Raw genomic sequence first — 13,141 nt, 5'->3', positions numbered from 1 at the left:
TACGTGTTCTTCCTGCCACCGAACTTCATTAACTTCCGTTTTATCTAACATCAACCTGTCTATTTCACTTATTTTCTAACGTACCTACCCGACTAAGGGATCTAACATTTTAATATTTTCAACATTTCGCAGCCCTGTCAGCAACTCTATAAATATTAATTTTAAATTAACAACAGCCTCAGCGGCAATGTTTACCTAGATTTACCTAGATTTCCGTTGGGAAAAATCAACCTTCTTCAGAATAAAAGGAACTATGATTTTTCCATCTTCATGCGGTCAAGTTCGATGATTAGCCCGAATATACTAGGTTGGCTTAAAATAGTAAACGAATTGCTCCCTTCATTTTTGACGTCTAACAAATTATTACAAATGTTAAGACAGTCGGTATATCTTTGTTCGTTACAGGATAACGTATACATAAATTTCTTTAGCCACACCTGGTTATTCATAAAATTTTAAGTTTAGGAGTACATGTTGGTACCAGTGTTAACAAGTACGCATGACACAATATCGCGCATGCGCTCTCGAGGCTATAGCCAGTTCCAGTACAACATCCGTTGCTGCCGTACTGCGGTCGCGAAGTGGGGCCGAGGCTGTTTCCCAGATAAGTTATTGCAATATGACGATGTATCACTATATTGTAGTTTTTAGTTTTTGACGTTATCCATTATGGACAAATCGTAGTTCCTTTTATTCTGAAGAAGGTTGGGTTATCCCAACTGAAACCTAGGTAAATCTAGACAAACATTGCCACTGAGGCTGTTGTTAATTTAATATTAATGATTTAACATTTCACTCTCCTATCCGTAGGGCGCCAGTTTTGTTTCTCCTGTGGACGAATCCTCCTGAGTATTCCCCACCCAGAGATCCGAATGGGGTACTTATTAGTGTACACAGTGAGGATTCGAAACCGGAATCTTGCCCCTGTGGTGTATGACGTCACTCGGTCATCTGCGCATGTACTACCTCGCCACCTCACAGCTATAGTTCTACGTCTCTCCTACTTCCCAAACAAAATACCCTGTAAATATTCATAATAAGCTGTTCAATGTAATGTGTACCAAATTACCTACTCTCAGTGTTTCTACCAGTTTCCGAGTAACAAACAGCCTGGTGAAATTATAGATGTGCCATTGTCAAAATGTGAACTGTGGGCAAAACAACGTGTTTATTTATTATGTGTTGTTAATAATTTTGATATGTGGTTATGGTTCAAGGAACTTATCGACAATATACCTACGTGATATGGAACGACACTCACTCTGATAGGTGCGAGTGTGGGATTCCGCGGCCATTCTCATCTTCGATACACACAGACTTCACGAAGACTACTTGCAAAACTACCCGAAAAATAGATCCATACATGTTGACGTGGTCTCTTACCTGGAAAAGTTTTATTGAATAAAAGTTTTGCTGTGTGCTGATGATAGCAGTATTATTTTTTTTAGAGGTATGTATAGCAGGCAACATTGATGTGTGTGTGTGTGTGTGTGTGTGTGTGTGTGTGTGTGTTAGTCCCGTGCATCAACTAGGGGAATTAGGTGAACTGCGTAGCTTCTTCTCCCGTCCCTATCTTACCCTCGGAAAAAAAATATACGTATACGTTTGAAACGTGATTACTCTGGGAACAGAACGTACACCGCCAACCATAAGCAACAGCTCCCCCCCTAGATTAAGGTGCTGCTACAGCTCCGGCAGTGGCCCTGGCTGTAAATGAAGGCTGTTACGAAAGCTGTTATGTCAATAAAATGATCAGTGACATTGAGACTACCTTAAATTTTCCATGAACTCTCTGTCATCTTGTATCGTGTCCAACCAACGGCATCAGACCTAGATTTAAGTCTATATCAATATTTTTACCAGGGTTTTGAAGGGAGTTCTGCACAAAATTTCAGCTAATGTGTAAAAGATTGTGGATAACTTCACAAGCAGATAAAACCACAAATCAGTGAGAACGCCTCGTGCTCTCGAGGTCACTTCAACTAGGCCTCAAGGAGCGAAGTACGTTGTGTGTGTCTGGTCGTGAGTTGGTAACGCTGCTGCTCTGGCGGCTACAGATCGGGTCCTCTCTGCGGCTCAGTGCGTCTGCTGGCCGGGCCGTCAGTATACAGACATTATACCTGCAGTCGGTGTGTGCGTGCTGTCCGTGCCGCTGTCGCTGTTGACCGTGCCTCGGCACGGGGTGTCTCTCTCATCCTCAGATGAACTAGACTCCCAATCCACATAAAGAAGTCTCCGCAGGCGGAACTTAAGTCACTAATTTTCCGTAGATATAGTTCGCTGACGAAAATAGTATGGTCATCCGCCCCGAAGAACTAAACTCTATAAAATGACTGGCATGCTGACGGCCTTTCTTCAGCGACTCGAAGTCTCGTACTTGGTCGAGTTATCCACAGACTAATATCTACACAGTTCTACTGGTGCACACGACTACGAAGTACTTTCAGTACGTGTACAGTGATACAGATCCTTGGAAAAAAAGAATAAATTCAGTGTTCTGCTAAAGTTTGTAAACCAGGTTACGACATCGAACCACTGAGACTGGATGGCCGGCGGAGTTGCAGAGGCCAGGCAGTGTCTATCGAGAAGGAACCTGGTCGGCAGCGGGTGGTAGCGTTGAAGTGGAGCGGATGTCCGTCTGTAGCTCTGGCTTCACGTGAATTCTTTCTGCGCGAGGGAGCCCGGGTCTAAACACAGTCGCGCGGAAGGGTATCGCAGGAACTGTTTTAGGTCGCAAGGGTCGTGGTGCAAATAGGTTCCCCACAGTTCACGACCCCTGGTGGCGCCGCTAGGGCCGGCTAGCGGAACCGCTGCACAACTGTTTTCTGGTGCAGAGCGGTTGTGTGGCTTGTAGGCAACCCGTGAAGTTCCTCTACTCGATGGGTTGCCGGCTGTACAGGTGGAAAACAGCAACACGTCGCTACAACTTACAGTAGAATCATCATTTTCTTTGGACCTTTGTCCCACTTCAACGCGGGGTCGGCCTTGTTACTATGGATTTGGCGAAGTTAGAGGGAGGCCGGATGCCAGTCCTGTCGGCACCCCGTACACGTCCGGACAGAATCAGTGCACCCCAGCTGCCTACATCTAATGGAAGCCATGAAATATTTCGAAAATTTTCAGATGTCTGCGAGTCGTGTAACTGAGCCGGAACGTGGGGACGAGCCCGGTATTCACCTAGTGCGATGTGGAAAACAGCCTAAAAACTACGTCCAGGCTGGCCGGCACACCGACTCTCGTAGTTAATCCGCCGGACTGATTCCATCTGGGGCCGGCGAGCCTACACGAGTCCAGGAAGCAGCGCATTAGCGGCCGCGGCTAACCTGCTGGGTTAAAACTCACAGTAGAATGCCCACCGAAAATTTCACTTTTCTTGTCGGTATAAAATCTTTGTTTCCTCTTCTATTTCTTTGGGTAGCGTTATCTCGATGTCTGATTTCGTGGTCTTTGCCCGCCAGTCCCCAACACTAACAACAGCATCTCACCCTCGCGCTTCTCCTTTCCTGGAAGTTTTTCTCTGATTTCAGTCCCAAACTGCAGTGGGAGCGCCTCACATTCCACATATATGAAAACTAGCACTCCTTCCCAGTATCTCCAGTCGCTGACGTTACGCATTGTGTACACATCAGTACTTCGCTCTGTTCTTGTTGCACAGTTCTGTTTACTTGTACTTCACACAAACATTTAAGTCTGGCCACTTCTTGGTATACCACCGTGGCAAGTGAAACCTAACAACGCTTAAGAATAATAAAGGTAGCCCTCGCAGATGGCCGGTTTATTGTCCATACATTACAGAGTACAACGACTGCCACGAGGAACATAGATGAAACTGGACAGTTTATGGTTTGCTCGAAAACTGGGACGTCTGTTTGTGTTTTTACTTTGCATAAAGAACTTATCTTTGTAAACAATACCGTTGTCCAGCTTTCAGTTGTAAGTTGCTGCGCACATCACTCTCATTTGGAACGGACCCTTATTGCCCTCGCCTTGATTTTCTAAATATAACATATAATACTTCACTCTTTCATCATTGTTCTGTAGCGAAAACTGCACTATTGTAACTACTGCTGGCTGTATAGTGTGCGCCTGTTGGTGCTTTTATTTTACATTATGAACTTACATTTTTGCATTGAGCTTTTTTCTTCAACTGCGGAAAATGCATTTAACAAGGCACTTTCCTCATTACTGCTATCTCTACGGTCAGAGCTGCAAAGGACCCTATGGTTTGCACTAGTTTGTTCTTTAGCTGTAGTAAGTTCGTTTCGGGCTGGCAACTTCTGAAAGGGCTTTGTACTCTCGCGCAGATTTCGATTACGGGTGAAGGGACTTGGCGGCTGCGTGAGCGATTAAAGCAGAGAGATAGGTAATGTGCGGGAGGGGAAACGCTAATGTCACTTTACCGCTTTGAACAGTTCTCGAGTCACGCGAATTCGTTGGCGTCATTCCTCGTACTGGATGTTAGCACGACAGTGGAATGCAGGCTGGGAAGACACACAAAATCGGTTCATTTAATCGTAGCCTGACGCTCGCTGCCCGACGGGTGGGACTCTCTACGTCCAATGTCGTCCAAGTACTGAGCCTCTCATCTATTATACAATTGAAGCGTAACCTACGTTCGTCAATCCAGGTTCCACGGAAAGCTGACTGGCAAAGTGTCGGTCTCACAGGTAGGTAGCAATTGTTGTGGATTACATCAGTTGATAGAGAAGCCCGGCAGTGCATCAAGCACGTGCCAGTTCAGATGCGGACGTCGATAACCGACGAGAAGACGTTTCATTCACTGCCAGCTGCGGTCTACGATGAGCAGATTACACCTCCCGCTGACACTTGTATCTTTTTCCTCTCAGCTCTCCACAGGGCACAATGATTAGCGTGGGCACCAGAAAAGCAACACAGATAAAAAGAAACATGGGGAAATTTCACCTACACTGTCGACTAATGGGAAATATGGCATAGGCCAATGCCATGATATGGCGTTTGTGAATAGATTGAAGAAAGGAAGAAAGATCAATGTCTAACGTTCCGTCGACAACGAGGGTATTAGAGCCGGAGCACAGGCTCCGGTTAGGAAAGGATGGGGAAGGAAATCGTAACGGTATGTTGTGTCGTGTGTTTGCCGTTGTCTTTGACATATCTTACGCAAGACATTGCTACAGCGGAACGGTTCACGGCTACAAAGCCTTGGTAGTGGGCGCGGTCAGGGTGAGGCTTCGCGTACTCTACAGCACACACTTCCTCCTAGGATTCACCACAATTAGCTAAAAGAAAATTCATGGAAATTACACTACTGTGAATTAAAATTGCTACACCAAGAAGAAATGCAGAAGATAAACGGGTATTCATTGAATAAATATATTATACTAGAACTGACATGCGATTACATTTTCACGCAATTTGGGTGCATAGATCCTGAGAAATCAGTTCCCAGAACAACCACCTCTGGTCACAATAACGGCATTGATACGACTGGGCATTGAGTCAAACAGAGCATGGATGGCGTGTACAGGTACAGCTGCCCATGCAACTTCAACACGATACCACAGTTCATCAAGAGTAGTGACTGGCGTATTGTGACGAACCAGTTGCACAACCACGATTGACCACACGTTTCCAGTTGGTGAGAGATCTGGAGAATGTGGTGGCCAGGGCAGCAGTCGAATATTTTCTGTATCCAGAAAGGCCCGTACAGGACCTGCAACATGCAGTCGGTCATTATCCTGCTGAAATCTAGGGTTTCACAGGGATCGAATGAAGGGTAGAGCCACGGGTCGTAACTCATCTAAAAATGTAGAGTCCACTGTTAAAAGTGCAGACAATGCGGTGACCGAGACGTGTAACCAATGGCAACCCATACCATCACGCCGGGTGATACGCCAGTATGGCGATGACGAATACACGCTTCCAATGTACGTTCACCGTGATTGTGGCCAAACACGGATGCGACCATCATGATGCTGTAAACAGAACCTGGATTCATCCGAAAAACTGACGTTTTGCCATTCGTGCACCCAGGTTCGTCGGTGAGTACACCATCGCAGGCGCTCCTGTCTGTGATGCAGCGTCAAGGGTAACCGCAGCCATGGTCTCCGAGCTGATAGTCCATGCTGCTGCAAAAGTCGTCGAACTGTTCGTGCAGATGGTTGTTGTCTTGCAAACGTCCCCATCTCTTGACTCAGGGATCGAGACGGGGCTGCACGATCCGTTACAGCCATGAGGATAAGATGCCTGTCATATCGACTGATAGCGATACGAGGCCGTTGGGATCCAGCACTCCGTTCCGAATTATCCTTCTGAACGCACCGATTCCATATTCTGCTAACAGTCATTGGATCTCGACCAACGCGAGCATCAATTTTGCGATACGATAAACTGCAATCGCGGTAGGCTACAATACGATCTTTGTCAATGTCGGAAACGTGATTTCTCCTCTTTACACGAGGCATCACAACAACGTTTCACCAGGCAACGCCGGTCAACTGCTGTTTGTGTATGAGAAATCAGTGGAAACTTTCCTCATGTCAGCACGTTGTAGGTGTCGCAACCGTCGCCAACCTTGTGTGAATGCTCTGAAAAGGTAATCATTTTATCACAGCATCTTCGCCCTGTCGCTTAAATCCGCGTTTGTAGCACGACATCTTCGTGGTGTAGCAATTTTAATGGGCAGTAGTGTAGACACATTATCACTTGATCGCTCCACAGGGCCGCTATCAGATATCATGTAGGTAATAAGGTTCACCATACAAATACAAGGGTACTGTGTGTTTGATCGTCGATTAATTCACTGGGTTGATGGGTCGACTTGCATCACTTTGAGAATGCAACAGAATCGATTACTAACGAAACTTTACTACTCAAACTCTACAACAAATTAGGTAATACTGTTTCCGATGTATTCGGCATTGCAGATTCTGCAGCCATATTGATATTTTGCCGTATCAGTTCCAGACTTGTTCAACTTTAATAGAAAGTAGTCATACCATAAAAATAAATGCGCAACCAAGACGACAGAATAAAAGCTAAAATTCAAATTTTCTAATTGACACTGCTTCCCTTCCTGTAGGCATCGTGCTGGAAACCAGTATCTCTTGTGTAACGAACCTGACCTGTATCTCTTGCCAAGCACGGCCACGGAAACGACAAGCACGCCATAGCGTTCTGCCTAGCTGCACGTTTCCCGCAGCGCCGCGACGTGCTGTATGAACGTCAGGTCGGGGAGGAGGGTGGAAACTGCGGACACATCGCATTAAATGGAAACGCAGTCACACGGAATACGAATTGGTTTTATATGTCACATTTCTCAACAATATACGTAGCAAACAAAACAAATTTTCAGCGTTATTTAATTAGTTGTGGTGTACTGAAGACATGACACTGAGGTGACAGAAAACACGGGATAGTGATATACACATACACAGATGGCGTTAGTATCGCGTGCATCAGATATAAAAGGACAGTGCACTGGGGGAGCCGTCATTTGTACGCGGGAGATTTGTCTGAAAATGTTTCGATGATTGTGGTCGCACAATGGGAATTGGCAGACTTTGAACGTGGAATACTAGTTGGACCTCGACGCATGCGACGTTCTATTTCGGAAATAGTTAGGATACTGAATGAAACGCCCGCTAAACCCGCAGGGTAGAACAAAAAAAAAAAATTGTTCAAATGGCTCTGAGCATTATGGGACTTAACATCTGAGGTGATCAGTCCCCTGGATCTTAGAACTACTTAAACCTAACTAACCTAAGGACGTCACACACATCCATGCCCTAGGCAGGATTCGAACCTGCGACCGTAGTGGTCGCGCGGTTCCAGACTTAAGCGCTTAGAACCGCTCGGTCACAACGGGCGGCTAGGGAAGAACAGGTGGTTAGGATTGTGGAAAGGACCAAATAAGGTGGCGGTCAGTTTCACTTCAAAATTGTAATTTATTGTAATTTAATAACACATTTCAACCAAAAAGGCACACAGCCGAACATTTACAACTACAAGTTTCAAAATCCAATTCTCTCATGGCTGAAGACCTCGAAACAAGAAATCTTAAATATCAACAAGATAAATTTCAAGTGACTGAAGACACGCAGCTAAAATTGCAAATAAAATAGTCAATATAAAAGTGGATAGAAGAAATATAAACAAGGTGAAATACAAACGGCTAAAGGACACAATTAAATTTCAAAATTTTAAAATATATTACCATAATCTTTTAAGGCAGAAGGCCGCAGTGTTTTCGCTTAAGGGAAATTTTAAGAATAAGCCTTTAAGTGGCTGAAGGCCCACAGTTGATTTTCCAAAAATTCAAAAATACCTTAAACCTTTAAGTTATAAGTGGCTGACAGCGCACTAAATGAAAAGATAGCACAACAACAGTAACTTTCAGCAAAATATCCACTTGCCAGAATTCAAACTTACTTATTCGGGCTGAAGGCCCTTGATTTACCTAAAACACAATAAATTTCTTTTAAAGCATTGGCTATAATAGGTTACCGACAGACCATTAACCACCCATGAAAAGGACAGTGTAGACAACCGGCACTCAGACGCCTCTATGCGGGGGAGGGGGGGGGGGAGGATCTGCCCTCGAAACATTAACGTTCACTTAGGTGAGACAGGTGGTGGGCCCAACTACACTTTTCCGCAGCTCGTGGTCGTGCGGTAGCGTTCTCGCTTCCCACGCCCGGGTTCCCGGGTTCGATTTCCGGCGGGGTCAGGGATTTTCTCTGCCTCCTGATGACTGGGTGTTGTGTGCTGTCCTTAGGTTAGTTAGGTTTAAGTAGTTCTAAGTTCTAGGGGACCGATGACCATAGACGTTGAGTCCCATAGTGCTCAGAGCCATTTGAACCCAACTACACTTGATCCGTCGGTAACCCAACCAAGAGACAGTCACGGACTGATCGACCAAACGACTTGCTAGCCACCAATCGGTAAATGAAAACACAAGGACCAGACTGTTATTGACGTGATTATCCACAGTAAAACATGTACTAAGTTGTCAAAACTACACACCGTGTTGGACAGCGACAACAAGTAAGGAAAGGACACTGTCTGAATCGTCAGTGGCCAGAGCAGGTGAAATGAAATGTCGTGTGGCTAGGGCCTCCCGTCGGGTACACCGTTCGCCTGGTGCAGGTCTTTCGAGTTGAGGCCACTTAGGCGACCTGCGCGTCGATGTGGATGAAATGATGATGATTAGGTCAACACAACACCCAGTCCCTGTGCGGAGAAAATCTCCGACCCAGCCGGGAATCGACCCCGGGACCTTAGGATTGACATTCCGTCACGCTGACCACTCAGCTACCGGCGCCGGACGCCAGAGCAGGTAACCAGAACACTAACGGCCACAAGGCAGAAAAATTCCATTGGTGCACTTGAATTGTTAATTCCACCGGGGGCGGCTCGATTTCACCAGTACAACCACTCGGTGTTGTTCACGGGAAAAGCTCCCCAACAGCGAACCACCGAAACGAACGACAAAACATGAACGGACGTGGCTTGCGTACTTAAGACGCCACTCAACTTTGACGTCCTGGGTCGGTAAGCCGCAAAGCTCGTAGGGGTCGCACAGCTCCACACTGCACAGGGACCGCCAGCGGACGCACCGACTGCGCGACACGGAGATATCCTCCCTGGTCCGCACCAACCGACCGACTGCCCGCACACACCCTAGCCGGAAACTATATGCACAAGATCAATGATGGTACATGGTGCAAATATCGATACACATCGCTGTTCAAATGGTTCAAATGGCTCTGAGCACTATGGGACTCAACTGCTGAGGTCATTAGTCCCCTAGAACTTAGAACTACTTAAACCTAACTAACCTAAGGACATCACAAACATCCATGCCCGAGGCAGGATTCGAACCTGCGACCATAGCGGTCTTGCGGTTCCAGACTGCAGCGCCTTTAACCGCACGGCCACTTCGGCCGGCCACATCGCTGTTGCCACACGTATAAAGAGGAAGAACCACGGCATAACCGCAACATCAGCGGGAAAGAAAACGCAGATAGACAGCCAAGTTCAAGGAAACGCCTAGTTCAGAGTAAGCACAGGTCACTAAATATTCTGGGATCCACAGCGCCAAGAGTGTGGTGAGAATACCACATTTCGGGTATTATTTCTCACGACGGCCTTCACTTAACGACCGATAGCAGCGGCGATTGCGTAGAGTTGTCGGTGCTAACAGACAAACAAGACTGCGAGAAATAAAAGCAGAAATCAATGTGGAACGTACAACGAACGGATCTGCTATGACAGTGCTGCGAAATTTAGCGTTAATGGAATATGGCAGCAAACGACCGATATGAGTGTCTTTGCTAACAGTACGAAATTGCCAGCAACACCTCCCCTGGTTTCGTGATCATATCGTTTGGAACTTAGACCAATGTAAGCCCGCAACCTGGTCAGATGAGTCCTGATTTCAGTCGGCAAGGTCTGATCACAGAGTTCGAGTGTGGTGCAGACCCCACGAAGCCATGGACCCTAGTCTTCAACAAGGCACTGTGCAAGCCGGTGGTGGTTCCATAAGGTGTGGGTCCAACTGAACCGATCATTGACTCCACTGGTTATGTTCGGCTACTTGGAGAACTTCTGCAGCTATTCATAAACTTCATGTTCCCAAACAAATAAGGAATTTTTATGGGTGGCAATGGGCCATATGACCTGGCCACAGTTGTTTGCGATTGGCTTTATGAACATTCAGAACAGTTCGAGCGAATGATTTGGCCTCCCAAAGTGCCCGACATGACTTCAGTTGAACATTTATGGAACATAATCTAGAGGTGAGTTTGTGCAAAATATCCTGCACCACAACACTTTCGCATTTCTGGACGGCTATATAGGCAACATGGCCCAGTATTTCTGCAGGGGACTTCCGACAACTTGAGACAACACCACGTCGAGTTGCTTCTCTAAAGCGGAGAAAAGTAAGACAGGATATTAGAAGGTATCCCATGACTTTTGTCACCTCAATTTATAGTTTTTATCTAGTACAAACTGTCGGTATACAGACAGACGGAGACAATATCACAGAATTTAGCATTCATGATGTCACATAACCGTGACTTACTTAGTTTGATAATCGAAAAGGCTTTCACATGCGCACGTATTGCGATCGAAATATTTTTATCATATTCGCAAACTCATTACGAAAACTCTTAGGAAAATAACTGAGACCTCTGGGCAGTTATACCTTAAAATAATTTGTCTTTTAAAGGGGAATTACAGTGGAGATCAGTCAGCACCATCTGCACATGTACGTTGGCAATTTCAACTGAAATGGCAAACAGCCTCGAAAACAGATATAAGATTGGCAGCGTCCTCAAAACGTTTAGAGAACTATCCTTGTTGTTGTTTCAAAAGAGACGGCCGCTATGGCCGAGCGGTTCTAGGCACTTCAGTCTGGAACTACGTAGCTGCTACGGTCGCAGTTTCGAATCCTGCCCTGGGCATGGATGTGTGTGATGTCTTTAGGTTAGTTAGGTTTAAGTAGTTCGAAGTCTAGGGGGACTGATGACCTCACATGCTAAGTCCCATAGTGCTTAGAGCCATTTGAACCATTTTTTGTTTCAAAAGCCTTCAGATATTTCGTTTCTTCTAACAATGATATTTTCAGTTTAAATGCAGCCTCTTAAAATCACAAATAAGTTGCTTCTCACCTTCTAGTGTCTTGCTATGGGCAGTGTGCAATCAAATCCACTTAAAATGCGAGGTATTTAAACCATTCTAGATGTTCCAATTTTCGTTCCAGCTCTCTGTTTTCCTTCATAAATTTAACAACAGTGGGCTTTAGATCGAAAAATCGTTGCTTTCTTGCCCCCTGACAAAACTAATGTACTGCTCTACAATACATAGTTTCCGTATCGTCGTTCAGCTCAATCAACAAGAGTTGCAATTGAGAATATAATAATGCACGTGACTTCAGAAAATTTGCTGTTCGTACCACCAACGCCTCCAGATTTAGCACAAAGTATTTCTTTATACACAGACCAACGAATCCCGTCTATCGGTCGCTGTAATTTTTTGCTCTTTTATTGTCAACCATGTCTCTAATTTTTTGTGTATGTATTATAATCTCCCAGTATCCGCCAATTACGCTACTGTATTGCACAATACATATGGAGATTACTTATCCTTCTCTCCCGTCATTCTCATTCAATTTGAAGGCTTGTGGAGATACATCTCTTTTTGTGCAAACATCCTGTGAACTACTTTCGTACCATTAACAAATAGCGTCGGGCAGGCAGCACTGACACCACGATTCTGCGAACTGAAGATTGTAGTGTTGACCGAGAAACGCTGCGCCGCAGCGCTAAAATGAGTGTCGCGATATACCGAGTACTTCCGAGAAGTACCGATCAGAGCCGAGAAATGCCAAACCACGTCTCGCACCCGGCCGAACATCGTGCTGGCGTGCCATTGGGTAGGCCGTGGCCGACCCTGCACTATACCATACATAACCACTTGCAAATTCTACTTCCTTGGCCTGCCTTTCACAAATTCAGAGAGGATGTGATCCTCTAGTACGTGGTAAATAGATTCTTGTCCATGCGCAGGCTAGTTCTGTGGCGGCAGTAGCGGGTGCTGCTTTACGCGGAATTTGCGAACGTAGATGGATCGCATGGCAGGTGTGATGTGCCATTATGCAGCTAGGTCGGTAGCAAAAGGCTGGTTCTGGCACTAAACACAGGATGGACGCTTCTGGCCATCGTATGGCGTCTGCAAACTGTGCACCGTGTTCCTACAATGCACCTTTAAATGATTTGGTCACTCACGGCAAACTTTCTTCTAGCAGACCACTGGCGTGCTTTTCGACTCGTCCTCGTCACTCTGCCTTGTCATCTGGACATTCCATACTTCAGTTGCATCGTTAACTGACTAAATTTGAGTTTACTCTGGGACCTCATGGCCTTAAAAAGGCTTGAAACTGGGTCGAGAAACACATGACAAAAATGAAGGTGCTTTCGTGGACCACCATGCAAGGTAATAGAAATGAAATTTTGAAAATCTGGGATATCGAATGAGATTTGCGGATTTCGGACTCAGTGCCTTCGAGAATTCTTTGTAACTTACCGTCAGTTGAGCAGTCATCAACACAACTTACTCCCCAGTGTTGCAGTCATCTTTTAGGCCACTATGTCACATC

The sequence above is a fragment of the Schistocerca americana genome, chromosome 5, assembly GCF_021461395.2.
Source record: "Schistocerca americana isolate TAMUIC-IGC-003095 chromosome 5, iqSchAmer2.1, whole genome shotgun sequence".
NCBI classification, from domain to species: Eukaryota; Metazoa; Arthropoda; class Insecta; order Orthoptera; family Acrididae; genus Schistocerca; species Schistocerca americana.
Note: the sequence above shows the minus strand (reverse complement) of the source record.